Genomic DNA, 13074 nt, shown 5'->3' on the forward strand with positions numbered 1-13074 from the left:
TCAAATTAATACAGTACATTGTGCCCTATTTTATGGATTTTTTTTTTGTAGGTTTCACACTGAAAAATAATATGTGATAAAATAAATTAAGAAATCAACTAAATCAGTGTTATATATATATATATATATATATGCGCATACAATTAATTGTAATAATTTTATATTAATATATATATAATTCAAAATTATTAAAAATATTATATACAATTATTTAATTATATATTTAATAAAAACTGTAAAATTAATATTAAAATCATTTATTATATTATATTATATTATATTATAATTAGTGTTTTAGGTTTAACAAAGCAAAATCTAAATATTTCCAAATAGCTCTAAAACCTGTTATTGTGCTACTAGAAGTATACTACACTAAGAATACAGTATAGCATATAGTATAGCGTATACTAAATATTTACTACAAAAAAAAAGTATTATTACTTCAAAAAAGAGAGAAACCTAAAAAAGAAAATTATTGCTTCTCTTGGACTTGCTTTATGTTAAGTCAAATGTTTCTCAGGCACTATATTTGGCGTTTTACAGCATCAATAAGTTGTATTCTCATGTGACAACAAAAATTCAAATAAAAAAAATGACAGCCGTCTCAAAGGATCTGGAGGTTTGCTGGGCTGTCCTGATGAAAAGTGTGAGAGAAGAGATAAAAAATGGAAATAAAAACAAATGTTACTGCCTCAAAATTCCCTTCTGCTTTCTCGTAATGTACCATGGGTCTCAAAATGAAAGAAAATAGACTTGAGGAACATGAGAATCAGGCCTTTGGGATCAAAAACGCAATAGAACACGCTGTCTCGCTGACAATTTATAGCTTTGTGCAAGTCTGGATGTTACGCCCGCTATTGTGACTTACTAAGACTTTATTTCAGGAGTCTGCCTGCACCATGCTAGCAACTCAGAATGTTATATAACATGATGCTGAGAGGAGTTTGCCACTATTATATGACATAACAACATGTAGTTCGTTTTTATCCAATGGGGGTGAAACACAAAAAGCAGTTTTTGGTGTGAAATTACATAAACGTGAGAAACAGCTTGAATTGGTTGTTTAAAAACAAAAAGATCCAATGAATCTTAAGAATAACTGCAGGATAAGAGTTGCTTGTGACATATAAGTGTGGATGGACTACATTTATGCTTGTCAAGTATATTTATGTTTGTGTGAAAGGTCTGTGAATGTGAGAGGATAAAGACATGCTGACACTATGGAGCCAGTAAAATCACAAACAACTACCATAAATAAGCCACACACACAAACATACATATGGATACTGTACAATATAAAACTGAGCAGTTGAAATGCCATTGTCTATGTATTTTCTTATGAAAGCATTGTTGTATATTTCTACATGTCCTTTAACAGTTAGAGGTATGGAGATGGTCCAAACATGAACGTCCAATATATCAAAATGTTGGGTCGGTGCCACTGTTGTCACAGAAGAAGCTTGACTAGGAATTACAACAGCATTCAAAATTTAGCCGCAGGTAATCACACTTTTATGCAAGATAATGATTGGTTATTACAGGGTAACTGCAGATATAAAGGAAATGGTAAACGTGAGATTAAAGTCAAGTTAATATTGGTAAACAGAACATGACTTGCCAAGAAAAAAAAGATGTGAACAGGGATCTGTCTGGACATTTTTAATGTTTCATAAATGAGACAATACTGCCCTCTAATGGCAGAACATGTCACCTCAGAACAGCTCCAGTTTCAAAGGGCAAATTTGTAGGCATGTTTGAGAGACAGCTATGATGTTTTCATTTTAGTTTCTAGGATCATTTCATGATGCATGCGAGAGGGATTTGCATACAGCTAAGAGTTTCAGCATGGAGGGGTTCATTTGCATGTGGTGGCCTGAAATGCACTGCTATTTGGAAGTCTACTGCAGTTATATTTTGATTAGTTTAAATTTAATCCAGTGGTTCAGAATTGGTGTTGTTTTACACTTTACAGATCAAGTGGTGACCGAAATGACACCTTTTCTTTTTCCATACAAAAGTATGAAAACCAAAAATGTATCATACTAAAATAAAACACTGATTGTAACTAATATAAAAAAAATGCAAAATTATTAACATTGATATAGGAAAACTGTCATTAAACAACAGCTGCGGTGTGATTTACCCACCAAACACATGGGACAAACACTGTGACAAATGTTATTGTAATTGTATTAGTAATATGGCCTTTGGAGTCAACAGCATTTCTCTTTGCTTTTAAAAAGTTCATAGGCATATATATTTTGAAAATGTGAATCTCTAGTTACCTTTGAACTGGCAACTGAGACACCTAACCACTATGCTACCAGCAGGAGAAAGCATGTGATCTGGTGCGAATAAAAAAATAAATAAATTGGGCCTAGTACTGAACCTTGTGGAATTCCAGTAGTGATATTGTTAAGTGCATGAATCCAACCTTTCTATCTGACTTAATATAATTCAAGCGTGACATAATCCAAGAATATGCAGATTTAAAAATGGCCGTCACTATGGACATCAATAGTTTGTATTTGACAGTGGGCTAGTTCACCAAAAAATGAAATTTCTTTCTTTAAAGGATTAGTTCACTTTCAAATACAATTTTCCTGATAATTTACTCACCCCCATGTCATCCAAGATGTTCATGTCTTTCTTTCTTCAGTCGAAAAGAAATGAACACATTTTTTGATGAAAACATTCCAGGATTATTCTCCTTATAGTGGACTTCAATGGCCTCCAGACGGTTGAAGGTCAAAATTACAGATTCAATGCAGCTTCAAAGGGCTTTAAATGATACCAGACGAGGAATAAGGGTCTTATCTAGTGAAACGATCGGTCATTTTCGAAAAAAAAAATGTAAATGTATATGCTTTATATAAACAAATGATCGCCTTCCAAGTGCGTCCGCCAAAACCGCACCGCTTACGCTGTATGTCCTACGCCTTCCCTATTCAACTTACGGAACGAACGCAGCATCAGTTCGTTTACACTTACGCTGTATGTCCTACACCTTCCCTATTCAACTTACGGAACGAACGCAGCACCAGTTCCATTTTTTCCGTAAATAGAATAGGGAAGGCGTAGGACATACGGCGTAAGCTTTTTGAAGAATACGAAAGTGCGGTTTTGGCGGAAGCACTTGGAAGGCGATCATTTGTTTATATAAAGCATATACATTTACATTTTTTTTTTTAAAATGACAGATCGTTTCGCTAGATAAGACCCTTATTCCTCGTCTGGTATCGTTTAAAGCCCTTTGAAGCTGCACTGAAACTGTAATTTTGACCTTCAACCGTCTGGAGGCCATTGAAGTCCACTATAAGGAGGATAATCCTGGAATGTTTTCATCAAAAACCTTACTTTTCTTTTGACTGAAGAAAGAAAGACATGAACATCTTGGCTGACATGGGGGTGAGTAAATTAACAGGAAAATTTTATTTGAAAGTGGACTAATCCTTTAAGTATTTTCGTTGCAGACATAAACACTGAAGCTCTGCAACGAAAATAGCATAGCAGTATGACAGGGGACAGATGAATTTGTTGAATAAAGTCGTTATTTTTGTTTTGTTTTTGCACACAAAAAGTATTTTCGTCGCTTCATAATATTAAAGGGTTAGTTCACCCAAAAATGAAAATTATGTCATTAATGACTCACCCTCATGTCTTTCCAAACCCGTAAGACCTCCGTTCATCTTCGGAACACAGTTTAAGATATTTTAGATTTAGTCCGAGAGCTTTCTGTCCATCCATTGAAAATGTGTGTACAGTATACTGTCCATGTCCAGAATGGTAATAAAAACATCATCAAAGTAGGCCATGTGACATCAGTGGGTTAGTTAGAATTTTTTGAAGCATCTTATATAGATTTTGGTCCAAAAATAATAAAAATGTGACTTTATTCAGCATTGTCTTCTCTTCCAGAATCCTTTCCATTGAATTGATTCCATTGAATTGATTCCATTGAATTGATTCCACTGAATTGATTCCATTGAATCCTTTTATCTGTCGGCGTTGGTAATGCACTTTTACGTCGTTGTTTTGGCGATTAGGACATCCGCGACATGCACACTTACGCACCATTTTAAAAAAAATAGCTGGAATACAGCGTGCGTCTCCCTCAGACTGTAAACGAAACTCTGGCGCACCAGATAACACGTCAGCAGCGTCTGACTGAACCCGAGTCGTGAACCCGGATGAACAACAGACCCGGAAGAGAATACAATGCTGAATAAAGTCGTAGTTTTTGTTATTTTTGGACCAAAATGTATTTTCAATGCTTCAAAAACTTCTAACTAACCCACTGATGTCACATGGACTACTTTGATGATGTTTTTATTACCTTTATGGACATGGACAGTATACCGTACATACATTTTCAATGGATGGACAGAAAGCTCTCGGACTAAATCTAAAATATCTTAAACTGTGTTCCGAAGATGAACGGAGGTCTTACGGGTTTGGAACGACATGAGGGTGAGTCAGTAATGACATAATTTTCACCTTTGGGTGAACTAACCCTTTAAGGTTGAACCACTGTCGGCGGTTTTAATGGCGTCTTTAGTATCTTTCTGGACCTCAAAAGGTGCAATGTCGTTGCTGCCTATGTGTGGATCAGATACCCTCAGATTTCATCAAAAATATCTTAATTTGTGTTCCAAAGACAAACAAGGGTTTTATTCTATTAAAGTTATGGGTTTGGGACAACATGAGGCTGAGTACTTAATGACGGAAATGTCATTTTTGGGTGAACTATCCCTTTAAATTTTGTTGCTATTATTGAAGCACAAGTCAAGACAATGACGAATTGCGTGACTAAAACAAAGTATCATCTCTGAAGAGATACTGGCCTCACCCTGGTAGGATCACACCTGAGATAACAGGTATTGGTTGAAGCTGCTCAGACCGTTCTGCCTGGTTATGTGATGACTCCATGGGAGGAGACCTCAGGAATCTTGGAAGGTCAAGGACCAAGTAAACTTGTCAGACAGGAATTGTCCCCAAGCAAGAGTGTACAATCCTGCCTTCGTACACAACAGCTGCATCTGAGTGGTGTCTGATTTCCATGAAAGGCACAAAAAATCTTGTGAACAATACCATCTGGTCAATTCAAACAAATAAAAGCAAACCTACCTCCACAAAACACACACCCAAGCTGAAGCACTCATCATTCTAACAGCGAAACAAAAAGCGATTTACCAACCAGTTCAGTAGATCTAATGGCAAGTAAATCATGTTTTTAGTGTTCATCGTGTCTAAATATATTGTGTGGTTTTTATTTGTTTACATTATTATTATTACTATTATTTTGTTGTTGTTGTTGTTAAATCTAGTGTTTTTCACAGACTAAACTGAAAAAAAAAAGAAAATGTTTATCAAAGGTTTCAAGTGGGTTACAAGAGCTGGATAATGACACTAATATTAAATCAGAAAAAATCAATTAAATGAATATATTATATTAAAATGAATTAAAAATGAAATGAATTCAAATTAATTTGTGATAAATAGCACTATGTGAATTGCAGTCGCCCCCTTTGAAAGTGTTGATACATAATTTTGTATTTCAACCACGTGAGTCCTCCTCATTCTAATGACTGGGACTAAAAACATGAAGTGTTTATATGGATTGAATTGGCTTTATGGGATATAAGTGATCATCTTTAAGAGCCTGTCAAATTTCAAAAAGATCAGCCATAATTATTTCTGTGCTGCGACACTCCAATAGCTAGTAAAACAACAAAGAACATCAAGATCTGCGATCGCAGACTTAATTTGCTACAATTAAAGCAACAGTAATAAGACTTGAAATCTAGACGGACATTGCCTGTAGGACTCAATGATTGTTCTCACACACACAATCTGGCATTCAGCCAATCTGACGGTGAATCTGTCATCACAGGATTAGAGCACAATGATTTAACACAGAGTCCTTTAACAAAGAAGACGTTTGGAGAGCCGAGGGCATGCCCGCAGAGGTGCTGTCTTTATTCCGCAAAGACACAGTCTGTAAACATGTCCAACACGTCCATCCCAACTTTTTTAATATGCCATCATGGACAGTCTATCTTGTGTATCATATTTGACACTTCAGGCGCATATACTATGACATACGTAGGAGAATATATGGAGCTCATACTTGAAGAGAAAAAAAGGCCCAAGCTGAGCAAAAATATGAAAATTGTTGTAGTTGCTGCTATTTATATGGCCAAAAAGTAAGATGAAATTCTGATAGCTTGTAATATGAAACAATGAGATCTTTAAAACAGTATAGCAGACTACTTTTTATAAAATGCACTCTATATCTCCCAGAAATGTCTTAGTAAGATGATATTTAAATGCTTAAGTTTTATGATCAAAACTCTGTAGTTTTAATTGTGGGGGCAAAACACATAATGCATTGCAATACAATGATGAACAAATAAATGTTCCTCAAAAGTCTGATGATACTCATATAAAAAAACAATGCATTGTTTTTTAGTATTCATCTTGAAATATTACTATCAGTATACTGATATATCAATATAAAATTTACTCTTACATTTACGTTCGCAGAAATACCACGATCTGAAGGTGGACATTTTTACAATTATACTAATAGGCCTTTTACTATAAACTATCAATCAGACGACATGTAGTAGGTATTTTGAGCAGAAGTAATTGATCATGTTGATCATTTAGAGGTCTGTATCAAATATGATAAAATAGGCTTTAGAGGGATAACGACATTTTATTTGTGATTTTACTTTCCAATAGGATTGTTTAGCTTACTGTAGCTAATTATTTTCCCAAAAACCCCATGAACGGTTAATGAACAAACATCATATTTCAAAGAATTACTTTTTCAAGTCAACACTCAAATGACTGAGTTAACAGAAGATACTCTGATCGAACTGTGCTGGTACATTCTTTAAAATTTTGGATGGGTTTCAGTCTCACATAGAAATTGAACACGATCCATTTTAAAGGCTGATAAAACCTGCTCCAGAACACAATGTTCCACTTCTATCAATGGAAAAAAAACTTGGAAATTACAGGACAAGCTGAACTACAGCTACAAAGGCAAGAAATGTCTCCTCACATCTATTAAAAGCAACAATATCTGCAATCAGATGATGCACAAAAGAAGTTGAAAGACCTCCAGGAAATGTCATGGGGTCAAAGTAGATGCAATCAAGACAGAGATATTCCCAGTCACGATTTCCAAACAAGAGCACGATACTCCTCAAGAGAGCGGAATGCAGAAAAGCTGACCTCAAAACGTGTATAAGGATTACTAAGTAATATGGGATCGCTGTAAACTGTAATTTTGATCTTCAACCGTTTGGCTCCATTTTAGTTTACTATATGTAGAAAAATCCTGGAATGTTTTCATCAAAAACCTTAACTTCTTTTCGACTGAAGAAAGAAAGACATGAACATCTTGGATGACATGGGGGTGAGTACATTATCAGGAAATTTTAATTTGAAAGTGAACTAATCCTTTAACAGTGCTATTCAATTATAAATGTATAGGTTAATGCACTCAAAAAATAGTTAAGCCAATAGCATTTAAAGTGTCCTCCATCCATTTGGATTACACTATTTTAGCATAAACTAATAAGATTAAAGGGACTATATGTAAGTATTAATCACATTTTATTGCCAATGTGTGAAAAGCTTGTAACGAAATTTAAAAATGAGATCTTCCCCCCCTTCTTACTTTTTCTATGGCTGCGTCCAAAATCACATAATCTCTAGAGTAGATACTGAGTTTGAATAAGTAGCCTAACTACTTTGTGAAAAGTATGTTTTATATAGTACGAATTTGTGTAGGCTAGTATGAATGTAATCTAGACGTACTACATTTGCCATGTTGCCCTTATCACGTGACATGCCAGCTTCAGTTGTGTTGAGTCACTGGCTGTGTCCAAAATTGCACACTCTCTTGAGTAGGTACTTATGTTGAATAATGAATTACTTCACGACCGTTAAAAAGTATGTTCAATATAGTATGAATGTAATCTGGACATACTACATTCACCATGTTTCCCTTATCATGTGACCTACCAGCATCAGTTGCATCGCTTCACTGCCATTCACAAATTCATTTTTCTCCATTGGCCTGCCTCATAGGATAATAAAGTGTCCATCTTATGCAATTTCAGGTTAAAAGTGTGATTGAAGGATCTCAATGAAAATATTTGAAAAACGGAAGCAATATGTCATCCGGGCAGCCTACTTTTGCCTACTCTTTTATGAATACCTACTGTGAATACTTCTTTTGTCAAATAGTGTTTTTCGCCTACTAGTGACTTATGCGATTTCGGATGCAGCTATACATTCACAAATCCTGTCAGTGCTTCATATTAAATTATGCCTGAAAGTGTCCATCGAAGTAGTAGGTCTTTTGCCATTTTTTTTTTTTTTTTTTTTTTTTTTTTTTGACTCTTTTATGAGTACTGTGAATTTGTGACATATTGTTTTTCATCTACTAGTAGACTGATTTTTATATGAAGGGCTCGGGACGTTTTTGCCGGGAAAATTAAAAGGATGTGACGTTTACACGAGCGCTCCCGAGAGAACATTTAATCCCCTCTCTTCCGTTCAAAGAAAAGATGAAGAATGGAAAAGCACTTTGGTGGCAAAGAAATGACCAAGACAATTCCTATACTAATAAATACCTTAAAAATAAATGCTTAAAATATTCAGGATTCCGAAAAAGTTTTGTAATGTAAATGTGTAATGCAAAGAAAGGGGATTCAAACTACAGTCATTTACAAATGTTTGCTGAAGTTGTTGTCCGTCGCGGCTATGGCCTAGCCAGTATAACTAAACCCAAATAGTCTAGTCTCAAATATAACTATCTAACTATAACTAACAGAGTAATTTTAATTACCTCATCTGTCGACATGATGCCGGTGAAATGCAGAGCGGGTGCAAACATATCCACATCTCTATGATCAGATGCTTTCTTAACTGCTGTTATTTTTGTTGTGTGTTTATTTTTGTTATTGAGAGGAAAGTTCAGTCTCGTGTATGTTGCGTGTGCACGAGCGCGAGCAAGAATAAATAGGTTGTTTGTAATCACGTGGTTCTGGTGAAGCGAAATTCCGGTGGAGGGCAAGCAGTGAAAATTAGAATGAAAAAGATGGGGGGAAAGTCCTTTCTTTGCTAGTTTAGAAAGGTATTTATGTTTATAAACAGAAAATCACAACATATGTTGGACGCGATCCTTATGTTATGAAGAGGAGCGACTTTTCCACTTAATTAAAAGACTTTCCTGCCATCAAGGAGGCAGATATAGAGGATGTGAAGCTGCCGTCACGCCGTGTTCAGTTCTAGTCTGGGTTATTTGTTATATCGCGCTGCCTAGTAAAGTTAGAGCAGTATTTTGATTTTCTGTTGTGATTGTGAAAAATGTCGCCATTGTAGGTCATTTATGCAGAATCGAGAATTGTAATAGGAACTCACGATATCGTTCGTGGAAAAAAAATGGACGGTAATACAATTTTCACCTTGGTTGAGAAGGTGAGGGAAGACGACTAGCAAATGTAATAATGTCACTAAATAAACCCACTGCCTTTCACTCAAAATAATCACATACTTTGCTGAGTTTTGTATTTGGTTTTTATGTAATAATTAACATTATGTTTTAGAGTATGATCACTCGGCTTGTGAATGATTATAACTTGCACACAGCCACTTCAAAACTGTTCACGAGCTTCTATGGGTTTGATTTTGGTTGACATTTGTTGAAATAAATACAAAAATACAGCGTGTCTGTGTCCTGAATGTGACCCTCCGATTCTAGAATTTCCCATATGACCACGGAGCTCCTCCGTGGTCATATGGGAAAGTGAATATTTACAAAGACAACATTAAAACTAGTTACATTTACACGCTTCCAACAAATAAATGGATCGACTTCTGTCAGCTTGTTGAACACATTTATTTTATTTGGGCATTTCTACCATACGATGGCTGAAGCAGCAGCTCGCGACACTTCATGGTAACCAGATCAACATTGTGAACAGAATACTACAAAACTGAAGTGAAAATACCAAATTATAATTAAATAGGATAAAATATCTTCTCCTCCCTGAAAACGATAGCATGAAGAATGTGAATATTTAACCAAGTCAAAAAGGTAAGCAGGTATACATATTCAAGTATCAGCAGACGCAAAATGCTATAAAAGGCGACAACTTTTAAAGTTAAAAAACTAAATAAGTTATAAAAAACGTTATGTAAAGTTATGTAAAGTTATGTAAACGATATAAACACCTTCTGGGTTCTCGATTTTATCGATTTGAGCAACCATAAACGACGTAAAACATGCGAATTTTGAGTTTTTGATAGGATTCCTATATAGAAACATCACTCCCTGCCCTCCAGACTCATTCGCGCTGCTGCTGTGACGTCATGTGCAAACAACCTATTGCTGGCTGCAGTTCACTTATCGGCCACCGGTGTCGCTAATAACAAGGGTTTCTGAATTATACAAATATCCCTTTGAATGTGATGCAATTTTTTTTTTCAGTCATAAAAGAAACTGGAAAGATTTCTGCACTCAAAAATACCATTTGCTTCTTTTGTTTGTTTTGCTTAGAATTGCATGGAATCTGCAAAAATCTTTCTTTGTGAAATCAATTAAAATAGTTGAGTATGAACATTGTTGAAATATGGCTAGCTGTGGAACAAGCAATATGCAATTAGTTAGAATGTATGAGATTTAAATCAGCTGGATTTAATGATAAACACATAAACCTGGTTATTGTGTATTTAAAACACTTTCAGTTTATTAGTACTATTACAGAAATCTTATCCGTTTCATGATGTGTGGCTGACAAATATGCATCACATTAAGTTGTTTATTAGTTCATGTTAAAACATGGATGGACATTTTATATGCAGTTCAAATACATAAATCTTAAATTTAGGCCTAATTTTTTTCGAGCGTGCATGTCGTATGCTTATTCTGATCAACTGGTTTCAATGGTATATCCCGTCCTATAACTCTGCCTAAAATGGCAAACAGTTGAGTATAACATGGTAATATGGTGTCAGCATTGTCGGACCCCATTGAATGAAGCAGTTTTCATATGCTAATGAAGAGCCTCTGATTCTTTTTGATTCAGCACTCAACATTAGACCTCTGTGGGCTTGGAAGCGCATGAGTGGAGTTCAGGTGAAATTATCGAAAATTGGTTTCTTGCTTTGTTAAGCACCTGTGGTGAGATCAAAGAGCACAAATCCGGTGTGTCATCTAGGTTTCAATGAGAGGTGTTTTTGCGATGCCTGATACGTTAGTCATTTGGAATAAAAAACAACAACTTTCAAATCTAATTGTCAGATGAACACAAACAATGCATCAATCTTTTGAAGTACTTAATAACTGAATTTTAATTGCTTCAAAGAAACACAATTAATGCATTCTGGGAGGATTCTCAGACACCGACGTCATTTTGATACCAGTTTATATTCATTGTATGGAGACATACACTAGACGACAAAAGGTTCTATAGAACCTCAAATGGTGTTCTGTGAGGCACTTCATATATAGAACATCATGGGATCATTTTATGGATTTTGTTTTAATGTAATTTTAATCAAATTTTACGAATTAAGCAGCTTGTAAACATTATCACTAGAAAAAAAAAACATCACAGTTAAACATGACAGTATTATGCAATCATTTAAGACATTTCTCCTTATATAGGACCTTTTTAGCATAAAGAGTTCTTTAAAACTGATTCAAGAACCCTAGGGGTCTATACTGAACCTCTTTTTAACAGTGTATTTCATTATTTATTTTTTTTTGTCATAAAAGTGACCATTTCATTCACAGCAAAAAAAAGAAAAAAAAGAAAATTCCTTTTCCAGTATAAATATCTCTTATCATTTCTTAAATCAAGATACATTTACTTGAGAAGCAAAATGAAACATTTGTTTCCCTGAAAAAAAAAAGATCAAAATTACATTTTTGCTTAAAACAAGAAAAACAATTCTGCCAAATGGGGTAAGAAAAAAAAGTGTACTTTTCTGACCCCAATGGCAGATTTTTTTCTTCTTTTTTTTAAGCATAGACTCACTTCATTTTGATACATTTTTCAAGAAAGAAAGAAAAGACTTAATACCTGAAGTCATTTTGCTGGAAAACAAAACACAAATACTAAGTAAATGATTTTTTGAAGTGCATCATTTCATAATGCCATAGTATGATTTCTATTCATTGGTACAGTTATTTTTTTCAGGCAATGCCCTTATATTCTTTTAAACAAGAGCAGATCAATCTTGTGCCTCTATCTTCTACACCGAATCCACCGTCATCAGGTCACGGCGTTGATGTTAAAAGCCTTTCTCAGAGAAGAAACCCTCACATTTCAACCTTCAGCATGAGTCAATGATCTAAAAAGGTCTTGCTCTGTAGTGGTTAGCAATCAAGTGAGTTTCATCACACACACACTGACCAGAAGATATCATTCCACATGAACCTGAATCATTTAAACAAAGCCAAATGATGATACATAGGACTGACATTTTAAACCATCTGAATCACTTTTCAACAGAATACTTCATTTAAATCACTTTTCAACAAATCACATACTACTAAGTGGCAAAACAAGTTACTGTAAGCAGTAGCTCCTCAAACAATTCCTTGAACAATTCGAGTAAATCCAGGCCCATTTGTAAGCAATGGGCTTTTGCTTACAAGGATCTTATATGTGAAAAGAACTTACTGAACAATTAAGTACTTAAGCAGTCAATACTACTTGCACAACAGAAGGGATTGTTTGCTGAACCCTGTTATAGTATCATATACACCTTAGTCAATTTGTTTAGCTCAGAAAACAAAGATCAAATAATTATAAACTGGTAATATCCTCTAAACTAGTTATGTATGTTGTACAAACAAAGAAAAAGGAGGTAAAATAATGGCTAGTGTCATTTTAAACATATGACCGTACACTTAAACGTACTGTATAAGTGTGCTTTACTGCTCTGTGTGTTTATCCCACAGTGTACTTTCTGTTAATTACAATGTCATATAAGTAGCATGTTGGGTGTAACATGTTACAAGTAATGTGAGTTATGTAGTCA

The sequence above is a fragment of the Megalobrama amblycephala genome, linkage group LG20 (assembly GCF_018812025.1).
Source record: "Megalobrama amblycephala isolate DHTTF-2021 linkage group LG20, ASM1881202v1, whole genome shotgun sequence".
In the NCBI taxonomy this organism is placed as follows: domain Eukaryota; kingdom Metazoa; phylum Chordata; class Actinopteri; order Cypriniformes; family Xenocyprididae; genus Megalobrama; species Megalobrama amblycephala.